A 24,436-nucleotide genomic window follows, 5' to 3' on the forward strand; every position below is an offset into this window, starting at 1 on the left:
ACCCCTTGAACAAATGCTGCTAGATGATTCTCCACGCAGGCTTATCACTAGTTTGTATAACGCTATGCAAAGGTCAGGCCCAGCAATGAAGGTTAACTTGATTGAGGGTTGGAACTCAGAGCTCAAGACACCCATTACTGAAGCCCAATGGAACTTTCGCTGTGGCCAACTAGAAGCTCTCTCACCCAACTACAAACTAAGACTAATCCACTTTACGGGGCATAATATCAAGAAACGGCAATAATGTGCTTGATAGTATGCCCTTGAGAATTCCAATAGAACCCCATGTGCTGGTGTCAACCTGGGCTTCTATTGGAATTCTCAAGGGCATATTATCAAGCCCATTATCGCTGCTTTAGCAGCAGTTTCCTGCCGCTGAAGCGGCAATAATTTTAATGCCGTGCTTGATAACATGATTCAGAAAAGGGGGGTGGTGATGAACAGAGTGTCTGAATTAAGCAGACCACCCTTACCCAGTCCAAAGATCAGGGCTTGATCCATCACCGTTTTTTAGCTCACTGCACCATCCCAGCTCAGAACCTGGCTACATGCAAATTAGTCTGTTCCTGTCCCAGTGCATGATGGGAATAGGGCAAACCAAACTACCAAGCCAATTCTTATACTGGGAAGGAAACAAGCTTCCGGGGACCGGTTTCTGGCATTCCAGCCGTCGTCAGCCCGGCTTGCTTGAATCCTGATGGTGCAATGAGCAAGGGACTCACATCTGAGTACACCCTTCCACGCTTATGGTGGACAAAATGATTCAGAAAAGGGGGTGGTGATGAACAGAGTGTCTGAATTAAGCAGACCACTCTTACCCAGTCCAAAGATCAGGGCTTGATCCATCACCGTTTTTTAGCTCACTGCACCATCCCAGCTCAGAACCTGGCTACATGCAAATTAGTCTGTTCCTGTGCCAGTGCATGATGGGAACAGGGCAAACCAAACTACCAAGCCAATTCTTATACTGGGAAGGAAACAAGCTTCCGGGGACCGGTTTCTGGCATTCCAGCCGTCGTCGGCCCGGCTTGCTTGAATCCTGATGGTGCAATGAGCAAGGGACTCACATCTGAGTATACCCTTCCACGCTTATGGTGGACAAAATGATTCAGAAAAGGGGGTGGTGATGAACAGAGTGTCTGAATTAAGCAGACCACTCTTACCCAGTCCAAAGATCAGAGCTTGATCCATCACCGTTTTTTAGCTCACTGCACCATCCCAGCTCAGAACCTGGCTACATGCAAATTAGTCTGTTCCTGTCCCAGTGCATGATGGGAACAGGGCAAACCAAACTACCAAGCCAATTCTTATACTGGGAAGGAAACAAGCTTCCGGGGACCGGTTTCTGGCATTCCAGCCGTCGTCGGCCCGGCTTGCTTGAATCCTGATGGTGCAATGAGCAAGGGACTCACATCTGAGTATACCCTTCCACGCTTATGGTGGACAAAATGATTCAGAAAAGGGGGTGGTGATGAACAGAGTGTCTGAATTAAGCAGACCACTTTTACCCAGTCCAAAGATCAGGGCTTGATCCATCACCGTTTTTTAGCTCACTGCACCATCCCAGCTCAGAACCTGGCTACATGCAAATTAGTCTGTTCCTGTCCCAGTGCATGATGGGAACAGGGCAAACCAAACTACCAAGCCATTTCTTATACTGGGAAGGAAACAAGCTTCCGGGGACCGGTTTCTGGCATTCCAGCCGTCGTCGGCCCGGCTTGCTTGAATCCTGATGGTGCAATGAGCAAGGGACTCACATCTGAGTATACCCTTCCACGCTTATGGTGGACAAAATGATTCAGAAAAGGGGGTGGTGATGAACAGAGGGGGAACATCACTTACAACGCATTTTTTACAATGCACTACCATTACATCGCAACCATTACAACGCAAACCATTACAACGCATTGCGCTGGGGGGCGCTCTGGGATAGGGAATATATTTAATTTACTATCCAACACCTTCCCTGCTATCCACGGGGACTGCAGTTGGAATAGTAAATTAAATATTTCACTATCCAGCGCCTAAAAGCATTATGCGTTGTAATGGACTGCGTGGTAAAAACCGCGTTGTAAAGGCATGCGATGTAAAAGCATGCGTTGTAGTGACACCAATCCTGAACAGAGTGTCTGAGTTAAGCAGACCACTCTTACCCAGTCCAAAGATCAGGGCTTGATCCATCACCGTTTTTTAGCTCACTGCACCATCCAAGCTCAGAACCTGGCAACATGCAAATTAGTCTGTTCCTGTCCCAGTGCATGATGGGAACAGGGCAAACCAAACTACCAAGCCAATTCTTATACTGGGAAGGAAATAAGCTTCCTGGGACCGGTTTCTGGCATTCCAGCCATCGTCGGCCCGGCTTGCTTGAATCCTGATGGTGCAATGAGCAAGGGACTCACATCTGAGTATACCCTTCCACGCTTATGGTGGACAAAATGATTCAGAAAAGGGGGTGGTGATGAACAGAGTGTCTGAATTAAGCAGACCACTCTTACCCAGTCCAAAGATCAGGGCTTGATCCATCACAGTTTTTTAGCTCACTGCACCATCCCAGCTCAGAACGTGGCTACATGCAAATTAGTCTGTTCCTGTCCCAGTGCATGATGGGAACAGGGCAAACCAAACTACCAAGCCAATTCTTATACTGGGAAGGAAACAAGCTTCCGGGGACCGGTTTCTGGCATTCCAGCCGTCGTCGGCCCGGCTTGCTTGAATCCTGATGGTGCAATGAGCAAGGGACTCACATCTGAGTATACCCTTCCACGCTTATGGTGGACAAAATGATTCAGAAAAGGGGGTGGTGATGAACAGAGAGTCTGAATTAAGCAGACCACTCTTACCCAGTCCAAAGATCAGGGCTTGATCCATCACTGTTTTTTAGCTCACTGCACCATCCCAGCTCAGAACCTGGCTACATGCAAATTAGTCTGTTCCTGTCCCAGTGCATGATGGGAACTGGGCAAACCAAACTACCAAGCCAATTCTTATACTGGGAAGGAAACAAGCTTCCGGGGACCGGTTTCTGGCATTCCAGCCGTCGTCGGCCCGGCTTGCTTGAATCCTGATGGTGCAATGAGCAAGGGACTCACATCTGAGTATACCCTTCCATGCTTATGGTAGACAAAATGATTCAGACACTCTGTTCATCACCACCCCCTTTTCTGAATCGTTTTTGGCCACTATAGGTGTGGCAGTGTATACTCAGACATGAGTCCCTTTCTCACTGCACCATCAGGATTCAAGAAAGCCGGGCCGAAGACGGCTGAAATGCCAGAAACCGGTCCCCGGTAGCTTGTCTCCTTTCTGGTGAAGAATTGGCTTGGTATTTTAGTCTGCCCTGTTCCCATGATGCACTGGGCCAGGGACAGACTGATTTGAATATAGCCAGGTTCTGAGCTGGGATGGTGCAGTGAGATAAATAACGGTGATGGATCAAGCCCTGATCTTTGGACTGGGTAAGAGTGGTCTGCTTAATTCAGACACTCTGTTCATCACCACCCCCTTTTTTGAATCGTTTTTGGCCACTATAGGTGTGGCAGGGTATACTCAGACATGAGTTCCTTTCCCACTGCACCATCAGGATTCAAGCAAGCCGGGCGGAAGACGGCTGAAATGCCAGAAACTGGTTCCCGGTAGCTTGTCTCCTTTCTGGTGAAGATTTGGCTTGGTAGTTTAGTCTGCCCAGCTCCCATGATGCACTGGGCCAGGGACAGACTGATTTGCATATAGCCAGGTTCTGAGCTGGGATGGTGCAGTGAGATAAATAACGGTGATGGATCAAGCCCTGATCTTTGGACTGGGTAAGAGTGGTCTGCTTAATTCAGACACTCTGTTCATCACCACCCCCTTATCTGAATCGTTTTTGGCCACTATAGGTGTGGCAGGGTATACTCAGACATGAGTCCCTTTCTCACTGCACCATCCGGATTCAAGCAAGCCGGGCCGAAGACGGCTGAAATGCCAGAAACCGGTCCCCGGTAGCTTGTCTCCTTTCTGGTGAAGAATTGGCTTGGTAGTTTAGTCTGCCCTGTTCCCATGATGTACTGGGCCAGGGACAGACTGATTTGAATATAGCCAGGTTCTGAGCTGGGATGGTGCAGTGAGATAAATAACGGTGATGGATCAAGCCCTGATCTTTGGACTGGGTAAGAGTGGTCTGCTTAATTCAGACACTCTGTTCATCACCACCCCCTTTTCTGAATCGTTTTTGGCCACTATAGGTGTGGCAGGGTATACTCAGACATGAATCCCTTTCTCACTGCACCATCAGGATTCAAGCAAGCCAGGCCGAAGACAGCTGAAATGCCAGAAACCGGTCCCCGGTAGCTTGTCTCCTTTCTGGTGAAGAATTGGCTTGGTAGTTTAGTCTGCCCTGTTCCCATGATGCACTGGGCCAGGGACAGACTGATTTGCATATAGCCAGGTTCTGAGCTGGGATGGTGCAGTGAGATAAATAACCGTGATGGATCAAGCCCTGATCTTTGGACAGGGTAAGAGTGGTCGGCATTAATTCAGACACTCCGTTCATCACCACCCCCTTTTCTGAATCGTTTTTGGCCACTATAGGTGTGGCAGGGTATACTCAGACGTGTGTCCCTTTCTCACTGCACCATCAGGATTCAAGCAAGCCGGGCCGAAGACGGCTGAAATGCCAGAAACCGGTCCCCGGTAGCTTGTCTCCTTTCTGGTGAAGAATTGGCTTGGTAGTTTAGTCTGCCCTGTTCCCATGATGCACTGGGCCAGGGACAGACTGATTTGAATATAGCCAGGTTCTGAGCTGGGATGGTGCAGTGAGATAAATAACGGTGATGGATCAAGCCCTGATCTTTGGACTGGGTAAGAGTGGTCTGCTTAATTCAGACACTCTGTTCATCACCACCCCCTTTTCTGAATCGTTTTTGGCCACTATAGGTGTGGCAGGGTATACTCAGACATGAGTCCCTTTCTCACTGCACCATCAGGATTCAAGCAAGCCGGGCCGAAGACGGCTGAAATGCCAGAAACCGGTCCCCGGTAGCTTGTCTCCTTTCTGGTGAAGAATTGGCTTGGTAGTTTAGTCTGCCCTGTTCCCATGATGCACTGGGCCAGGGACAGACTGGTTTGCATATAGCCAGGTTCTGAGCTGGGATGGTGCAGTGAGATAAATAACCGTGATGGATCAAGCCCTGATCTTTGGACAGGGTAAGAGTGGTCGGCATTAATTCAGACACTCCGTTCATCACCACCCCCTTTTCTGAATCGTTTTTGGCCACTATAGGTGTGGCAGGGTATACTCAGACATGTGTCCCTTTCTCACTGCACCATCAGGATTCAAGCAAGCCGGGCCGAAGACGGCTGAAATGCCAGAAACCGGTCCCCGGTAGCTTGTCTCCTTTCTGGTGAAGAATTGGCTTGGTAGTTTAGTCTGCCCTGTTCCCATGATGCAGTGGGCCAGGGCCAGACTGATTTGCATATAGCCAGGTTCTGAGCTGGGATGGTGCAGTGAGATAAATAACGGTGATGGATCAAGCCCTGATCTTTGGACTGGGTAAGAGTGGTCTGCTTAATTCAGACACTCTGTTCATCACCACCCCCTTTTCTGAATCGTTTTTGGCCACTATAGGTGTGGCAGGGTATACTCAGACATGAGTCCCTTTCTCACTGCACCATCCGGATTCAAGCAAGCCGGGCCGAAGACGGCTGAAATGCCAGAAACCGGTCCCCGGTAGCTTGTCTCCTTTCTGGTGAAGAATTGGCTTGGTAGTTTAGTCTGCCCTGTTCCCATGATGTACTGGGCCAGGGACAGACTGATTTGAATATAGCCAGGTTCTGAGCTGGGATGGTGCAGTGAGATAAATAACGGTGATGGATCAAGCCCTGATCTTTGGACTGGGTAAGAGTGGTCTGCTTAATTCAGACACTCTGTTCATCACCACCCCCTTTTCTGAATCGTTTTTGGCCACTATAGGTGTGGCAGGGTATACTCAGACATGAATCCCTTTCTCACTGCACCATCAGGATTCAAGCAAGCCAGGCCGAAGACGGCTGAAATGCCAGAAACCGGTCCCCGGTAGCTTGTCTCCTTTCTGGTGAAGAATTGGCTTGGTAGTTTAGTCTGCCCTGTTCCCATGATGCACTGGGCCAGGGACAGACTGATTTGCATATAGCCAGGTTCTGAGCTGGGATGGTGCAGTGAGATAAATAACCGTGATGGATCAAGCCCTGATCTTTGGACAGGGTAAGAGTGGTCGGCATTAATTCAGACACTCCGTTCATCACCACCCCCTTTTCTGAATCGTTTTTGGCCACTATAGGTGTGGCAGGGTATACTCAGACGTGTGTCCCTTTCTCACTGCACCATCAGGATTCAAGCAAGCCGGGCCGAAGACGGCTGAAATGCCAGAAACCGGTCCCCGGTAGCTTGTCTCCTTTCTGGTGAAGAATTGGCTTGGTAGTTTAGTCTGCCCTGTTCCCATGATGCACTGGGCCAGGGACAGACTGATTTGAATATAGCCAGGTTCTGAGCTGGGATGGTGCAGTGAGATAAATAACGGTGATGGATCAAGCCCTGATCTTTGGACTGGGTAAGAGTGGTCTGCTTAATTCAGACACTCTGTTCATCACCACCCCCTTTTCTGAATCGTTTTTGGCCACTATAGGTGTGGCAGGGTATACTCAGACATGAGTCCCTTTCTCACTGCACCACCAGGATTCAAGCAAGCCGGGCCGAAGACGGCTGAAATGCCAGAAACCGGTCCCCGGTAGCTTGTCTCCTTTCTGGTGAAGAATTGGCTTGGTAGTTTAGTCTGCCCTGTTCCCATGATGCACTGGGCCAGGGACAGACTGATTTGCATATAGCCAGGTTCTGAGCTGGGATGGTGCAGTGAGATAAATAACCGTGATGGATCAAGCCCTGATCTTTGGACAGGGTAAGAGTGGTCGGCATTAATTCAGACACTCCGTTCATCACCACCCCCTTTTCTGAATCGTTTTTGGCCACTATAGGTGTGGCAGGGTATACTCAGACATGTGTCCCTTTCTCACTGCACCATCAGGATTCAAGCAAGCCGGGCCGAAGACGGCTGAAATGCCAGAAACCGGTCCCCGGTAGCTTGTCTCCTTTCTGGTGAAGAATTGGCTTGGTAGTTTAGTCTGCCCTGTTCCCATGATGCAGTGGGCCAGGGCCAGACTGATTTGCATATAGCCAGGTTCTGAGCTGGGATGGTGCAGTGAGATAAATAACTGTGATGGATCAAGCCCTGATCTTTGGACTGGGTAAGAGTGGTCTGCTTAATTCAGACACTCTGTTCATCACCACCCTCTTTTCTGAATCGTTTTTGGCGACTATAGGTGTGGCAGGGTATACTCAGACATGAGTCCCTTTCTCACTGCACCATCAGGATTCAAGCAAGCCGGGCCGAAGACGGCTGAAATGCCAGAAACCGGTCCCCGGTAGCTTGTCTCCTTTCTGGTGAAGAATTGGCTTGGTAGTTTAGTCTGCCCTGTTCCCATGATTCACTGGGCCAGGGACAGACTGATTTGCATATAGCCAGGTTCTGAGCTGGGATGGTGCAGTGAGATAAATAACGGTGATGGATCAAGCCCTGATCTTTGGACTGGGTAAGAGTGGTCTGCTTAATTCAGACACTCTGTTCATCACCACCCCCTTTTCTGAATCGTGCTTGATAACATGCCTCTACATTTTGAAATAGAGTGTACAGAACCCCTATTCAGTTGCATCGCAGCTGGGGCTCCGACCGGAGGCAAATTGCTGGAGATGCAGTGCACAGCAGGCCTCCTTTCTACACGTAGCCTGGTGCTGCCCGAAAATAGCCCAATACTGGGACGAGATATTTTAGGCGATTAGCATAATTCAAGGGGGTAATATTGAACCTATGTCTTTAATGGGAATAATGGGATATGTTAAAGATGCCCCTACGGCAAGTACACAACTTTTAGCCATGCTGTGCCTCATGGCGAAGCATAAAATAGTTATACACGAGGGTCAATCAACTGCCCCTACCATTAAGAGTTGGGCAGTACATACTACAATCTGCCAAGAACAACTGAGTACATTTTGGGAACTGATACCCATCGCATTCCAAACCAAAGACATTTGGGAACCATTTCCAACCTGGTTTGCGACATACAATAACAATCAAGTTCCACCACAGTCACCCCCCTCACATCTGTGATCAGCACTGAAAGGAATAGTGTAATATTGAATACTGAATCCCAGATTCACCAGTTAATAGACTTGTGATAAGGTAAATGTGTCATACCACATGCTCTTGCTAGTTGGATGGTTTAAAGATGCTATTAAGTGGGTCCTTGGTAATGTTATGCTGCCTACTGTATTAATGCAAAGATAGTGTTGTGCTTCCTAGTTTACTCTTTGATGTTATTGTTGCAACAAAAATACATTTGCATGGTACATATTGTTGTAAACCAACTTAAATTAGACGCTTGAAAACACTTTAAATGCCAATAAACAATTTTTTTTTTTAAAAAGTCTATCTGCTTTTGTGCCAACATACTAAAGGGTTAAGCACAGCATATTTTAGTTCTGGGGTCTGAAACGTTTCCTGTAGTGAGAGCTATTTCTGATCAGTGAAAATCATCATGAGCTACTGAAAGCTAAACAAGTAACGCAATGCTACCAGACACCCCACGCCCAGCTTCATTGCCTTTTAACTAAATGCCTATAGAGCCAGATACTAGGGTTTAAACAAAATACTTTGTCCAAGTGCACTATTACAGGGCTGCCTCATGTGTTAGTGAGAGCATGGTCTTTGGAGATGTATGACCATGTGTGCATATCAATGGTATATATTTGTATGGGTAACTGAGGGACTGTGCCATATGTACGTGCCGCACAGGACATACCTTTCGCCGTATGTGGCACCGTTACATGTATCTTATTGGGGCGACCTTCTGCCCCAAGCCCAATGGCACAGCCCATATTGCCTCTGCATTTGCTACCTTTCACTTTTATTCTCCATTTTACTCAATTTCATCCAATTATTCATCCAATCTTCCGTTTGAACCTAATGCAAACCACATGCAGGGTGATGCAATTTTCCCAGGTTTCTCATGTTCAAGAGGTGCCCATCCGGACCTCACTTCAAGAACACGTACAATCGCATTGTTCATCAACAGCAATTTTTATTAGAACCCAATGCATTTCTGGCTACTAAGGCCCTTCATCAGGAGTAACTGAAAGTGACAATAAAATATGCATTATTATTCCATTAACCCATATGTTACATGAGAAACCTGGGAAAATTGCATCACCCTGCATGCGGTTTGGATTAGGTTCAAAGGGAAGATTGGATGAATAATTGCATGAAATTGAGTAAAATGGAGAATAAAAGTGAAAGGAAGCAAATGCAGAGTCAATATGGGCTGTGCCATTGGGCTTGAGGCGGAAGGTCGCCCCAATAAGATGCTGTTTCGTATGATACGTGCAGTTAGGGCGAGGCACGTCACCAGTGAGCACGCAACACAGAAAATGGATTATAAAAGAGGAGAAATCGAAAATTAAAAACGGTGCGCACCCCGTATAATTATGAGGTTATACTTTCACATGTATAACACAAACATACAATATTTTTAAATGAGAGACATTTAAAGTGTAGAAAAATGTTCTGCAAAAATGTTCATAATTTGGAACATTTGTCTGCACTTTTAGTTTCTCTCATTTTAAAATTGGCTTTATTTTTCTGACATTCTTATGGCACAGTCTCTACTGGCCACTGGGAGTAAGCGGCCTGCTGTTTGTTAATTTGACACTTTGAAATGGGAGAAAATTAAAATGAAGAACTAACTTAATCATGAATGTACATTTTCTTTTTAATTTTATCCGATTAAAAAGCATTCAGAAACATCATTGTGTTCACTGCTCAAATACTGAGTGGGCCAAGAGATTTTATCTAACTGTTAAATACTTCAGTGCCCCAGTTCTGCACCTCTGTGCCCCAGCCTGAGTCGTAAATGCGACCCCATCACTGCTCATTATCAGGCCCTGCTGTCTGCAGCCTAAGGGTAATGATGTACAATACACAAAGACTTCACTTAATTTTAAGAGAAAAGGTTGGCCTTTTGGTTATCTAAAATGAACTCCAGGCTGTGAGCTAGTCTTATGGTGTCTGGGAGCTACAGGCAGCTCCCGATCAGCTGGTTGGATACACCTGCTTTAGTGCCTTTTTGTGGTTCACCCTGACAATGATTGTGGTTGCTTCAATAGGGTATCACCCCTCTTAACCAATAACCCAATCTAATCCTTCTCTGCCTGTCGGTCTGCTGAGGCAAAACTATCACTCACTCACCTGACATCATCCAGCAGCAGCACCACCTTGTTCGAGAGACTAATTGATTCTTCGTTTTCAGTCTCCGGTCCAGTGTCCGATTCCAGATCCTTTGGTCAACATCAGGAGTTCCTGTAAAGAAAAGGAAGAGGGTACACATGTATTCAGCAGAATATCCACAAAAACAAAATCAGTCATTGAAAAGGACTTCTTCACGAAACCTCTGGGAGCTGAGAGCTGAGAGGCAATACATTCTTACTGACTCTTTGTTGCGAAAGCAGCACCGGAGAGAACGTTGCAAACTAGAAAACTTCACTACAAGTTGTGCAAGTTGATGAATGAACACGTGTAGCAATTACATGATGTAAACTAAATCTGTTCTAACTAAATGTAATTAATAATGATTGTTTTGTAGATCAGTCTGTAAAGCCAAACCTATAGAAGGATCACTGTGGATCGTCTGACGTCTTCTGCAGACCGTTCACAAGCACAATCCCCGGTACACGAGCGAGTAGATCATAGGTAGATAATGGGAAGATAACAATTAGGCAGTTAGTTGGGACTATCACAGCCTTTACGGGTCAACAGCTGCTCATTGAAAGATTCAGAAGAGCACTACAAACAAGACCCTCTTCTCTAGCACCGAGAAGACTTCCTTCTTCTGAACCTTACAGATCCTTAGTCACTGTTCTCATCCAGTCAGTCTACCATGACACTGATGGCTCCTTGAGATACCAGACACAGAACTCACCCACTCTTACATCACCTCAGTTGCTGCTCAGTAGCCTTATCATCCCGTCGGTCTGCCGCGATCCCAAACACAGAGCTCCCTGACCCTTATAGTCTCTCAGTCGCCCCTCAGCAGCCCTTCTCATGCAGACAGTCTGCTATGAGACCAGCATCTCGCTGGGATCCCGGACACAGAGCTCCCTGACCCTTATGTCTCTCAGTCACCCCTTAGCAGCCCTTCTCATGCAGACGGTCTCCTATGAGACCAGCATCTCACTGTGATACCAGACGCAGAGCTCACTGGCCCTTATAGTCTCTAAGTCACCCCTCAGCAGCCCTTCTCATGCAGACGGTCTGCTACGATACCAGCATCTGATTGAGATCCCATACACTGAGCTCACTGACCCTTATTGTCTCTCAGTCGCCCCTCAGCAGCCCTTCTCATGCAGACGATCTGCTATGATACCAGCATCTCACTGAGATCCCAGACACAGAGCTCACTGACCCTTATAGTCTCTCAGTCACCTCTCAGCAGCCCTTCTCATGCAGACGGTCTGCTACGATACCAGCATCTCACTGAGATCCCATACACTGAGCTTGCTGACCCTTATTGTCTCTCAGTCACCCCTCAGCAGCCCTTCTCATGCAGACAGTCTGCTATGAGACCAGCATCTCGCTGGGATCCCGGACACAGTGCTCCCTGACCCTTATGTCTCTCAGTCACCCCTTAGCAGCCCTTCTCATGCAGACGGTCTCCTATGAGACCAGCATCTCACTGTGATACCAGATGCAGAGCTCACTGGCCCTTATAGTCTCTAAGTCACCCCTCAGCAGCCCTTCTCATGCAGACGGTCTGCTATGATACCAGCATCTGATTGAGATCCCATACACTGAGCTCACTGACCCTTATTGTCTCTCAGTCGCCCCTCAGCAGCCCTTCTCATGCAGACGATCTGCTATGATACCAGCATCTCACTGAGATCCCAGACACAGAGCTCACTGACCCTTATAGTCTCTCAGTCACCTCTCAGCAGCCCTTCTCATGCAGACGATCTGCTATGATACCAGCATCTCACTGAGATTCCAGACACAGAGCTCACTGACCCTTATAGTCTCTCAGTCACCCCTCAGCAGCCCTTCTCATGCAGACGGTCTGCTACGATACCAGCATCTCACTGAGATCCCATACACTGAGCTTGCTGACCCTTATTGTCTCTCAGTCCCCCCTCAGCAGCCCTTCTCATGCAGACGATCTGCTATGATACCAGCATCTCACTGAGATCCCGGACACAGAGCTCACTGACCCTTATAGTCTCTCAGTCACCCCTCAGCAGCCCTTCTCATGCAGACGATCTACTATGATACCAGCATTTCACTGAGATTCCAGACACAGAGCTCCCTGACCCTTATAGTCTCTCAGTCACCCCTCAGCAGCCCTTCTCATGCAGACGGTCTGCTACGATACCAGCATCTCACTGAGATCCAAGACACAGAGCTCACTCACCCGTATGTCTATCAGTCACCGATCAGTAGCCCTTTTCATGCCGAGTGTCTGCTATGAAACCAGCATCTCACTGGGATCCCAGACACAGAGCTCACTGACCCTTATAGTCTCTCAGTCACCCCTCAACAGCCCTTCTCATGCAGACGGTCTGCTATGATACCAGCATCTCACTGAGATACCAGACACAGAGCTCACTGACCCTTATGTCTATCAGTTACCCCCCAGCAGCCCTTCTCATGCAGACGATCTGCTATGAGACCAGCATCTCACTGAAATCCCAGGCACAGAGCTCAATGACCCTTATGTCTATCAGTCACCCCTCAGCAGCCCTTCTCATGCAGACGGTCTGCTATGATACCAGCATCTCACTGAGATCCCAGACACAGAGCTCTTTGACCCTTATAGTCTCTCTGTCACCCCTCAGGAGCCCTTCTCATGCAGACGGTCTGCTATGATACCAGCATCTCACTGGGATCCCAGCCACAGGGCTCACTGACCCTTATAGTCTCTCAGTCACCCCTCAGCAGCCCTTCTCATGCAGACGGTCTGCTATGATACCAGCATCTCACTGAGATTCCAGACACAGAGCTCCCTGACCCTTATAGTCTCTCAGTCACCCCTCAGCAGCCCTTCTCATGCAGACGGTCTGCTACGATACCAGCATCTCACTGAGATCCAAGACACAGAGCTCACTCACCCGTATGTCTATCAGTCACCGATCAGTAGCCCTTTTCATGCAGACGGTCTGCTATGAAACCAGCATCTCACTGGGATCCCAGACACAGAGCTCACTGACCCTTATAGTCTCTCAGTCACCCCTCAACAGCCTTTCTCATGCAGACGGTCTGCTATGATACCAGCATCTCACTGAGATACCAGACACAGAGCTCACTGACCCTTATGTCTATCAGTTACCCCCCAGCAGCCCTTCTCATGCAGACGATCTGCTATGAGACCAGCATCTCACTGAAATCCCAGGCACAGAGCTCAATGACCCTTATGTCTATCAGTCACCCCTCAGCAGCCCTTCTCATGCAGACGGTCTGCTATGATACCAGCATCTCACTGAGATCCCAGACACAGAGCTCTTTGACCCTTATAGTCTCAGTCACCCCTCAGCAGCCCTTCTCATGCAGACGGTCTGCTATGATACCAGCATCTCACTGAGATCCCAGACACAGAGCTCTTTGACCCTTATAGTCTCTCTGTCACCCCTCAGGAGCCCTTCTCATGCAGACGGTCTGCTATGATACCAGCATCTCACTGGGATCCCAGACACAGAGCTCACTGACCCTTATAGTCTCAGTCACCCCTCAGTAGCCCTTCTCATGCAGACGGTCTGCTATGATACCAGCATCTCACTGAGATCCCAGACACAGAGCTCTTTGACCCTTATAGTCTCTCTGTCACCCCTCAGGAGCCCTTCTCATGCAGACGGTCTGCTATGATACCAGCATCTCACTGAGATCCCAGACACAGAGCTCTTTGACCCTTATAGTCTCTCTGTCACCCCTCAGGAGCCCTTCTCATGCAGACGGTCTGCTATGATACCAGCATCTCACTGGGATCCCAGCCACAGGGCTCACTGACCCTTGTAGCTCCTCATCCACCCCTGGAGCCCCTCAACGTACATATCAGTATCTCACTGAACCTCTAGACACAGGTGGTTGTTTTTCGTTGTTGCATCATTAAATACCTTTGAATAAACACAGATATTGGTACAACACGAGACTCTTCAACCATTGTTTTATCCTAATTACGTGTGCCTGGCAGAGTGCTCTCATCTACCTTCATTTATCTACGGACCCTTCCTCTCAGAAGAGTTTCTGATTGTTCCGTCGCCTCTGAAGTTTCCGAAATTTGCAGATTTCACCCTTCGCCGTCTTTCTCTGGGGTTTAGAAATGGAAAGGAGGGGATTGGAATCATCAGGCTGTTCTTCTGACATTGCAGCCTCAGTTCAGAATTCTAGGAATGGAAGTGCGCTCAAGGTCTGTCAAAGATATTGGTCTAATATTATGGAGTGATGTGCTGCTGATAGGTCCATCCCTATACCTTGTGAGGGGCGTAAGGTACTCAAAATTCAAAGAGATGGATTTTTATTAGGCATGGCTGTGTCCACTCTGAGGAGTCAGTGGGCAGCAATCAAGGCTATTCGGGCATTTCCTTGGCTCTTTTTGACCCTTTAGGTAGCAGGCTTTTAAAGAGTTTTCATCTGAGAAGGCCTGTGGTTCAGTCGCCTGTTCCTTCAAGGGATCTCCCATTGGTGCTCTCTGCTTTACAAGAATCTTCTTTCAGCCCCTTCCCTCAGGATCTTTTCGATATTTGACTCTGAATGTGTTCTTTCTTGCCGCCATTACTTCAGGTCATAGATTTGGGGAGATTGGAGCTCTTCTTTGCCATGGCCTTTATTTATCTTTTTTTCTCGATAAGATTGTGCCAAGACCACTGACTCATTGTCAGTGAAATTGCTCTCCCACCCTCGCAGCTCCACCATTAAGTGAGGTGCCCCTGCCCCTGCACTCTTGAGTGTTGGTGATCGAGGCCCTCCTCCACCCGCAGTTTTCCCTGCACCTCATCCCTGGTGGTCCAGTGGACCTCTGTCTCCTTTCTTTCTTTCTGCTCCTTCACTCGTTTTTTTCCCCTTTCTATATTTCACCTTTCTGCACCTCTGCTCTTTTGCGCCTTATTTCAGCCCATTTTCCCTTTCTCTCCCTCTGCTCCTTCACTCGTTTTTACTCGTTTTTTTTCCCCTTTCTATCTTTCACCTTTCTTCACTTCTGCTCTTTTGTGCCTTATTTCTGCCCATTTTCCATTTCTCTCCCTCTGCTCCTTCACTCGTTTTCACTCGTTTTTCTACCCTTTCTATCTTTCACCTTTCTGCTCTTTTCTGCATCTCTGCTCTTTTGTGCCTCATTTCTGCTTATTTTCCCTTTTTTCTTTATCCCTTCTTTCCTCCCTTTACTTTTCACCGCCGCTGCTGCCCCCGCGGCCCCTCCCCCCCCCAGCGCGACCGGTTCAATCCAGCTCCCCTCCCCGCTCCCGCCTCCCAGCTGTCCAGCCCTCCCCAATCCCTACTTAATGGCGGCGGCCGCGGGCTGCGGGCGCGCCACTGGTGCACAGAAGGCGCGTCAAAGGCAAGCACGTCTGCGCCCGTCTGCGACCCGTCCGCGACCAGCACCAGAAACCCTGGACCTCCGCCCCGCCAATGCTACGACCCAGCAGCACACCACGCACTCAACCCAGGCTGCAACAACAACTGCAAGCTAGCATCACCAGCCGACACCCATGGACCCTTCAGCTGTCACCGCTGCCGGCACACCTGCAGCACCGCCAAGAACACGGATCCAGCACAACCCGCCCACAAGAACACAACCGAACCAAAGACCCTGCAATGTATCCTCCTCAACGTCCGATCCCTCCACAAACACGCCACAGAAATCTGGGACCTCCTCGACAGCACCACCCCAGACGTAGCATTCTTCACTGAAACCTGGACCAACACCACCTCGGGACCGGACATCGCCATCGCCATCCCCCAAGGATACAAGATCTCCAGGAAGGACCGCCCCACCCACCCAGGAGGACGAATCGCCATCGTCCACAAATCCAGCCTCTGCCTGAGCACACTCCCTGACGAGTCCACAGAACTGATTGAACACCTTCACTTCAAGATACTGGCCAGCCACACAGGCGCCCTCCGAGGAACCCTCATCTACCAACTCCCTGGATCCCGCGGACCCTTCGCCAACTCCATCACGGACATTATCTCCCCGCAGGCCATCGCATCCACTAACTACACCCTGCTGGGAGACCTCAACTTCCACCTTGACAATCAACTGGACCCCAACACCACATGCCTCCTGGACAACCTCCACAACATTGGACTCCGCCAGATCGTGACCGAGCCCACGCACTCAGCAGGACACACCCTCGACCCCCTCTTCACTACAGCAAACTCCATCACCTTCAGCCACACCACGAACTCCCATGGACCGACTATTGTTGCGTCCACTTCACCTTCAGACACCCACCATCCACAGACACCAGCACCTACTTCCACAAAGAAACTGGACCAAAATCACCGATGACCAGCTCACCTCCTCACTCAAAAACTCCACCCCAACCATTGCGGAAAACGACGACCCCAACACCGCAGCCCGAACCCTGCATAGATGGATCTCGGACAGCACCAATACCATAGCCCCCCTCAAGAAAAACAACAATACCCGTGCCAAGAAAGCCAGATGGTTTACCACTGAACTTCGAGAGTCCAGGCGCACATGCCGCCGCCTCGAAAAGGCCTGGAGAAACACCAAATCCACAGAAGCCCACAACAACTTCAGAGCCGCCACCAACGCCCACCATCAACTCATCAGAGAAGCGAGGAAAAAAGCGATTGAAGACATAATCTCCACCCACGCACACAACAGCAAGGAACTCTTCAGCATCATCAAGGAGTTCGCCCAACCCACCAGCGAGTCTACCGACATCCCTCCCTCACAAGACCTCTGCGACAAACTCAGCATATTTTTCCACCACAAAATCAAGAGCATCTACAACAACTTTGACGAAGACAACCAACACACTGAACCCTCACCAACCACCCCTGGCACCCGGAAACCAGCGATTGATGACTGGACAGCCCTCACCACCGAAGACACACTGATGATAATGAAGTCAATCCACTCAGGGGCCCCCACGGACTCCTGCCCCCACCACATCTTCAACAGAGCCGCCAACACCATCGCACCCATGCTCCGCCAAACCATCAACCGCTCCCTGGCGACCACCTCGTTCCCTGACGACTGGAAACACGCCGAGGTCAACCGCCTCCCAAAGAAACCCTCAGCGGACCCCACCGACCTCAAAAACTACAGACCCATCTCCCTGCTCCCGCTCCCAGCGAAAGTCGTTGAGAAAGCCATCAACAGCCAACTCGCCACATTCATTGAAGAACACAACATCCTCGACTCCTCCCAATCCGGCTTCAGAAAAAACCACAGTACGGAAATCGCCCTCCTCGCCCCAACAGACGACATCTGCACCTTACTGGACAAAGGAGAAACAGTAGCCCTCATCCTCCTCGACCTATCAGGGGCGTTCGACACAGTCTCCCACTGCACCCTAATACGCAGACTCTACGATGCAGGAATCCAGGACAAGGCCCTCGACTGGATCTGCTCCTTCCTCTCCGGCAGGACGCAGTGGGTCAGACTCCCCCCTTTCCTCTCGGACCCCACACATACCACCTGCGGAGTCCCCCAGGGCTCCTCTCTCAGCCCGATGCTCTTCAATGTCTACATGGCTCCACTTGCCCCCATCGTCAGAACCTACGGACTCAACATCGTGTCATATGCAGACAACACCCAGCTCCTCCTCTCCCTATCCAACGAGCCCAACACCGCCAGACCCAACTTTCGAGAAGGCATGGAAGCCGTCGCCAAATGGATGAAAAACAGCTGCCTACAACTAAACACCAACAAAACAGAAGTACTCATCATGGGCCCAAACCCCGACGCCTGGAGCGACACCTGGTGGCCCACCGCCCTCGGAAACCCGCCAACCCCCACAGACCACGCACGCAACCTGGGAATCATCCTGGACTCCGAGCTCAAAATGGACCGCCAGATTAACTCTGTCTCATCTTCCTGCTTCCACACCCTCCACCTCTTTCGTAAGACCTTCAAATGCATCCCCCTCGAACACCGAAAGACAGTCACTCACGCCCTGATCACCAGCAGACTCGACTACGGCAACGCACTCTACGCCGAAATAAACAAAAACCTAATCCGCAAGCTACAGAACATCCAGAACGCCACCGCAAGACTGGTCCTCAACCTGCCAAAACACTGCCACATCTCCCAGCACCTGCGCACACTCCACTGGCTCCCCGTCGAGGCGAGAATCACCTTTAAGATGCTCACCCACGCACACAAGGCCCTCCACGGCACCGGACCAGCATACCTGAACAGCCAACTCAAATTCCATGCACCCCAAAGGACCCTACGATCAGCCCAGCTTTCCTACGCCGTGGTCCCCCGCACCCGAAAGACCAGATCGGGAGGCAGCTCCTTCTCCTTCCTCGCGGCCAAAGCATGGAACGCCCTTCCGCTCCACCTCAGACAGACAACATCGCTCCCCATCTTCGCAAGAAACCTCAAAACCTGGCTCTTCGACAGACCCCCTCCTTGATGGAATGGAACCTGCCCCCCCGATCCCCTGCCCCCAGCGCCTTGAGACCCTTACGGGTGAGTAATCGAGCTATAACAAACTCCTGATTGATTGATTGATTGACTGAGACTTAACCCTACCTTTCTCCCTAAGGTTCCTTCCTCTGTTTATCTATCTCAGGACTTAGTTCTCCCTTCTTTCTTTCCTTTACCAATCTCAGAGAAAGAGATTACTTTGCATTCCTTGAATCAGGTTAGGACTCCTATGATCAATTTGCAAAGAAGTGCCTCATTTTAGAAAGTGCATTCTTTGGTTCTCACTTATGGGATGAGGTCTAACCGTCATAAGCCTATTGTTTCCACGCTTAGCAGGGGCATTAAAACAGCAACTGCTTTGGCTTACCAAAGGGCGGGTCTCTCCCTTCCTTCTCAGGTTCAGAGATGTTCCACTGGGGCAGTCTCTTCCTCATAGGCAGCTTTTAAGGGTGCTGCAATTAAAGATATTTGCACAGCAGCCACTTGATCTGACCGTCAAACTTTCATTTCCTATTACCAATTACGAGTATGTGACGATTGCCCCACTTCCTTCTGTTCAGCTGTGCTTTCTGCAGTGGAATATAGTTATTTTTGTGTTTTTTCATATTGGTGTTTTTAATGAACACAGTGGGTCTGATTCAAAAAAGTTAACTTATTCCTACATTAAAAAAAAGTCTTTTTATGTGTGCAGAATCCACAATCATAAGTGGAAGTTTATCCTTGTGAATCAGGCCTGAGTGTTGCATTGATTCTGTCTCTCTCAATGTTTTCATTATGGCTTGGGTGTACGCTCAAAACGTAAGGACTGTGGCAAGGAAGACGGGTGAGGTAGGTAATGACTCAAGTACTTACCAGTAAACTTTATTACTCCAAGTCTAACCATCTTTGCCCAGAGTCCTGCATTAGCTCCCTCCCTCCCTGAGAGTGGGGAGGGGTGGTATTATTCACGCTTGAGTAATGCAGGAAGTGTTCTGCTTGGCTGTGCCAATATGTCCCCGGATTCACAGTACTTCCTGTGGGGGAATTTTGGGATGGGCATTATGGAAACAGTTTTTAGTATTTTTAAGGGGGAATGCTGTGCACTAATCATGAGGTGCTCTCGACTTAAGGACTGTGGCGAGGAAGACAATGAGTAATGAAGATTACGGGTAAGTAACACAGAGAATATGTCCAGCATTACCATGAATCTGACCAGTTTCCACAGTCTTTACATCACCTCCTCATCCATTCTTCATCCCGTTCCTTACTAGTTGATCTTATGGTGAGAGAAACTCACAGAGGCCACACCTACCAAGCTCCTCTTTCTCAAACTTTCTATTTTTTAAATAACCTTCAACATCTTTGAAAGGGGGACAGACTCACCACTCATCCCGATTCCAAAAACCCTCTATAAAGACTCCCAAAAAAAAGAGGGAGGAATCATAAGTAATAGTGTGAGGAATAAGAAATCAGAGTAATGAATATTACCAGAACATAATCCAGGCATTACCTCCTCATCCATTCCTCGTCCCATTCCATTCTATTTGCAGGAATACTAAAGCATAACAGATACGAGTTGAGGGAATTCATGCAACAACAATTTTAATAAGTGAAAACATGCATGCATCTGCCAGGCGAGGGGATATCTGCTCTAAGAACGGCAGCTCCATGTTACGATGCTGACCCCTGAGACAAGCTCTGTGTGTGATCATCAACAACAGTGGAATGAGAGGCCAGGCCGCTGTAGCAAAAACATCAGAGAAGAAGGGGGGCTCACCCCCCCAGCCCTAGAGGAGCCGCCCCCCTGGCTAAAGATCCCTGAAAGGAACCAGATGGCTCAACATGAACTTTTCTGTATGAAAAAGAGATTACCCCCTTAATCTAACAGATAACACGGAAAGAGAAGTGTTTCCCTCTGGTGTCCTGGATGAAATTAACAAAAAGGGAGATACTTATTCCAAATTCAGTCAATGTGGAAAAATAAATCTTAACTGCTCTTACCACACCCAAAAGAGAATCAAAGTTAGAGGAACAACGGGAAGAACAAATTCCTGTGATCTGGAAAAGATGCAGTTCTCTTCAGGAATAAACTGCGCACCAACCTTTAGAGCAATTCACTGAAAAAACATAGGTTTCAGGGGTGTTATAGTTAACTGGACATTTCAATCATACAAAACCATTGAAATTCCTCAGTTATAGTTAGTTGTACTAACTGTAACTCTCGCGCCCACAATCCACTGGTGATGATGTCACATATTGCATCATTCATGACATGGTCAGTGATATCACTGGTGACATCTCAAATGACATCACTGATGACATTATCCAGTGAGTGTGGTTTGGTTCAATATTTAAGTATGGATGTGTATATATATATATATATATATATAGCAATCTGCATTGAAGAATGAGTGGCTATATAAATATCTTGGAGGATTTAGTAGCAGTATGATTCACTGTTTAGTTGACTAATTTATAGTGTCTCACTAAATATATTGGATAGTGACTAAACTGTGTGAATATTTGTATCACTTTGTCAGTTGTTGTGTAATCTGCTGCACCAGTTGGTTACTAGCTATGTGAAAGTCTATAATAGTTATTCATTAGTTAACGGAGTATTGGTATGGGAGAGTGAATGTGTGTGTGGTTCGGTGGGGGGGGTGTGACTATCCAAAATGTGTGAGTAGTTGATTGAGTAGGTATATGAGGTTAAGACTACATGTTATAACAGTTGTTTGGGTGAGTGAATATCTTTATGGGTGTGGTGATGAACAAATATATCTCGCAATGGTACATGCCCAACAAACTAGAAAAATAAAAGGCAGCATATGTGACAGTTGTATATAAATAAGTATACATAAGACTTAGTGATTGTATGAATGACTGTATGGATAACTGTATACTTGTAATAGTTATTTTATAATACACTAAGTATGAGTTACTATCTATATGAATAAATGAAGTGGGGGTTGTATAAGTGTGTAGCTGATTAAATGTAAGTATGATCCATTGATTGCATAAGTGAGTAGGATGACTGCATTAGTGAATAGAATGTGTGATGGTGTGTAATGTCGATATAGGTGTATAAGTATATTTGATAGTGTTCTATTTATCATTGACAGCATGTTTGAGTGAATCTATACGTAAGTGATTAGATGTGTGTTTAGATCTGGGAATCAGTGAGTGGGTTTTTAGATACTTGTATTGCTGTGTCAATGGATTCAAATATGGTACTCTGTATTTTACAGTGAGTGATGAAAGATTATACTAGTGTATGATGAGTGTATAGCTTTGTCACGTGGATGATGTCATCAGTGATATCATCAGTGATGTCATTTGAGATGTCATCAGTGATGTCACTGACCATGCCATGAATGATGTAATATCTGACATCATCACCAGTGGACTGCGGGCGTGAGAGTTACAGTTAGCAGAACTAACTATAACGGAGGAATTTCAATGGTTTTGTATGAGTGAAATATCCAGCTAGCTATAACACCCCTTAAAGCTATAGTTTTTTCAGTGAATTTCCAAGGTTTTTTAAATGCTAATTCCTAACTATAACCTGTTTGAGACATATGTTTTTTTCAGTGAATTTCAAAGGTTTTTTAAATGATAATTACTAATTATAATGTTCATTAAGCATATCTGTTTTTTTCTATCTTTTTAAATTATCATCCCGTTCTCAACCTAGTAAAAACTGCAAATATTACCACTCTTCAATTTATTACTTCCGCCACGAAAATCGCTACAAACCAGAACCACAACTAACGTTAATATTATACAAACTAGGTGTTCTCGTAGAAAAAAACACCACTTACTACACTTTCAACAACAAACAAAATCTACAATACTACCTAAAAAAACAGGCAACAGTTCCATTTACCACTAACAAATGAATATCAATATTTAACTAGTGTAGGGACGTCGACTATGTACTGTGTGAATTACATTCAACTCACACCCATATCTAAAGACAAATATGTAATAGAGGTACAAATTATGCATTTCCAACACCCAAGAAAATCACAACACCTAGCGCCACCACCACTACAACCACCCCTCCCCCTCTACTACCTCACAAGCAGCGCAAAACAGGACTACGGACCTTCCCAAAATTATATATATTTCCTCAACAGCACACTTGCTCAATGTTCAGAGATGTGGCAATCAACTATGTATTAGGGAAGGAACTTGCACATCAACAATAATGTACACAATGCTAACACTACCGGTGATATGCAATACGCAACCCACTATACAAACAAAAACTTTTTTGTGTGTAAATATACTATTGATACATGTAGTGTACTTCACAGTGGACACAACCATATTATCTCAGACCCTGGGGAATATCTTGGTCATGTAGCTGCGTTGTCTACCCCCCCTTTAAGCAGAAGCTGAGTGGGCTGGTCCAAAGTACGCAACTCCAGCGTAAGAGTATAAATAATTAGCCTATGCCTTGTGTGTAGTTGACTTCTTCAAAGAGACAAGACTCTGCCACTGCAAAGGTCGTCACCCTGCCACGTGGCTGCCGCCAAGCACACGTGGCTACTCGATACAGGCCCATTGCGAACTCAGCACCACAGCACTGCAGACTTATGTCTGTATCTACTACTGCCTTCGATCTACACGGTGGACAGCAGGGTTCACAACTTGAATTCAGCTTTGGATCTACACTACGGACAGCATTGAAGTTAGCCTTGATTTATGTAAGGCAGAGACAATTCTATTCTATGTCCTCTGACTTTGTTAAAATAAGTACCAAAAATTATTTTTCAATATCTGTGCTGACTATTGCCTTCAATGATATCTGTGCTGACACTGCCTTCGATCTACACCGTGTTCAGTAGATTTTACAACTTGATACCAGTTTCACATCAGCACTACAGACAACATTGAATTCAGTCTCTATTTAAGGCAGAGACAATTGTACTCAGTCCTCAGATTTTGTTAAATTATGTGACAAAAAGCATTCCTCAATGTTTGTGTCGACTACTGCCTTACATTTACACTGCGGACAGCAGGGTTCACAACTTGAATTCAGCTTTGCATCTACACTATGGACAGCAGGGAATTCAGGCTGATTTATTTAATGGAGAGACAATTGTACTGTATGTTTTCAGATTTTGTTAAAATAAGTGACAAAAATCATTTGTCAATATCTGTGCTGACTTCTGCCTTCAATCTACATTACGGACAGCAGGGTTCACAACTTGAATTCAGCTTTGGATCTACAATATGGACAGCATTAAATTCAGCCTTCATTTATTTAAGGTAGAGATAATTGTACTCTATGTCCTCCGAATTTTGTTAAAGGATATGGAAAAAAGAATTTCTTGATGTCTGCTGACTACTGCCTTTGATCAACAGTGAGGACAGCAGGGTTCACAACTTGAATTCAGCTTTAGATCTACACTACGGAGAGCAATGAATTTAGCATTAATTTATTTAAGGCAGATACAATTGTACTTTATGTCCTCAGATTTTGTTAAAGGATGCAACAAAAAACATTGCTCAATGTCTGTACTGAGTATTGCCTTTGATCTACATTGTGACGGCTCACTATTCAGGTGGAATGGTGATTGCACATAACGCATTCCAGTAGGCAAGAGACATTGCACCAGTGCGACTCGCCCGAACCACGAATCATCGCTGTGTGCGCACACGCTGAGTTGTTTCGGTACCACTAAGTCACTGCACCACAAGTCATCTCCTCTTGGCCTTA

At 47.2% G+C, this 24,436-nt stretch overlaps 1 pseudogene across 1 annotated transcript in view; it reads right to left on the reverse strand.

The window, feature by feature from the left end:
- LOC147665197 (NACHT, LRR and PYD domains-containing protein 12-like) overlaps nucleotides 1-24,436 on the reverse strand; it is a 348,972-nt pseudogene that overhangs the window by 179,284 nt on the left and 145,252 nt on the right. The window contains exon 3 of the transcript XR_015305019.1: nucleotides 10,311-10,421. The product of XR_015305019.1 is annotated as an NACHT, LRR and PYD domains-containing protein 12-like (transcript). The remainder of the gene's footprint in view (nucleotides 1-10,310; nucleotides 10,422-24,436) is intronic.

Source organism: Lissotriton vulgaris, unplaced genomic scaffold, assembly GCF_964263255.1.
Source record: "Lissotriton vulgaris unplaced genomic scaffold, aLisVul1.2 SCAFFOLD_1298, whole genome shotgun sequence".
Classification (NCBI taxonomy): domain Eukaryota; kingdom Metazoa; phylum Chordata; class Amphibia; order Caudata; family Salamandridae; genus Lissotriton; species Lissotriton vulgaris.